Source organism: Vicia villosa, unplaced genomic scaffold (genome assembly GCF_029867415.1).
Source record: "Vicia villosa cultivar HV-30 ecotype Madison, WI unplaced genomic scaffold, Vvil1.0 ctg.000540F_1_1, whole genome shotgun sequence".
NCBI classification, from domain to species: Eukaryota; Viridiplantae; Streptophyta; class Magnoliopsida; order Fabales; family Fabaceae; genus Vicia; species Vicia villosa.
Window position 1 is genome coordinate 440,881 of NW_026705248.1, and position 1,633 is coordinate 442,513.

Genomic DNA, 1,633 nt, shown 5'->3' on the forward strand with positions numbered 1-1,633 from the left:
TGATCGATCGTTTGGTGCTGATCAATCAAGGTAATGAAGACGATTTCATAGTAGATGAGAATGAGGTTATGAGATTCTGAGATAGAGTTTGTGTGCCAGACTTACTAGAGCTTGAGAAAAGAATTCTCGAAGAAGGTCACAGGAGCAGTTTGAGTATTCATCCCGGAGCTACTAAAATGTATCAAGAACTTAAAAAGATGTTTTGGTGGCCATGTATGAAGGAGGAGATTGAAGAGTTTGTATATTCTTGTTTGACTTGTCAGAAGTTGAAGATTGAACATCAAAAGTTGTCAGGATTAATGCAACCGTTGAGTATTCCAGAATGGAAGTGGGATAACATTTAGATGGATTTTGTGATGAGTTTGTCTAAGACTTCTAAAGGAAGTGATTCAGTTTGGGTTATGGTAGATAGATTGACTAAGTCGGCTCATTTATTCCGATAAAAATTAGTTATCCTTTGAAAAGCTAGCTGAAGTTTATATTAAGAAGATTTTCAGTTTGCTTGGTATTCCTTCAAGTATTGTTTCAGATAGGGATTTAAGGTTCACATTAGGGTTCTGGGAGAGCTTGCAAGAAGTCTTGGGATCTAAGTTGAGGTTGAGTTCTGCTTATCATCTGTAGATGGACGTTCAAACTGAGAGGACTATCCATACCCATTTTGCGGGGTTTTACCTTGCCCGTTCTAGATATTTTTTACGGGTACCCATTGAATATGGGTCAAATTGCTATCCCTAAGATAGATCAAGGTACAATACTATAATGAATGATAAAATCAAATTATGATAAATTGATAAAATTAAATTACAAATAAGAAATAATTTGTATTGAAAATGTGAAATAACATCAAAATAAACAGATGAAATTCCAAGTTATCGTCGGACCAATTTCACAGAACCCCCCACAACGTCTCACCAATAGATTTTTTTAATCTAATTTAGTCTCATAAATGCAAACAATAGCAAGTTTTTAACTCTTATCTAGTTACGAGTTTCCTTCTTCTTTACAATCCCTCTAAACCTCACACATTGTACATTAAAATCTTCATGGATAATCGGCGACGCTGAAGCATCTAGCAAATTTCACTCATATAACACACATTGATACCAACTGATGCGCCTTTATTACCTTTAATTTATCTCTACCCTCAACAATAGAGATTTCATGAATGTTATCCAACTTCGATCATTTAAATTCTACACAAATGGCTTGCCCGATCTTCCCCACGTCTTCAACTACTTCCATTGATTCCTCATGCGCCTTCAACCAATTTCTCCATTCTCAATGTTTGAAATCGAGAATTGACTTATAGAACTCAAGCTTGAACTAGCTTGTTGATTAGATAAATTTGAATTTTTTTTTGTATTTTTAGTCTTATTTGTATGCTTTGATCCACAATTTTCATCATAGCTTTACGTTTCTTTTTTTTTGGCTTTATACCACCGGTTTAGTCCGGTTCGGGGGCGAGTTCTGGCATCACGTGGTTCCATCCCCCTCCCGATCGCAGTTGCGGGGGATCGAACCGTGGTTCTCCCTACCAAGTCCAGCGCCAATCACCACTGGACCAACTAACGATTGGTTTAGCTTTACGTTTCTTTAACAATAACTTGGTTATTCTATTTTTAATGCCTTGACC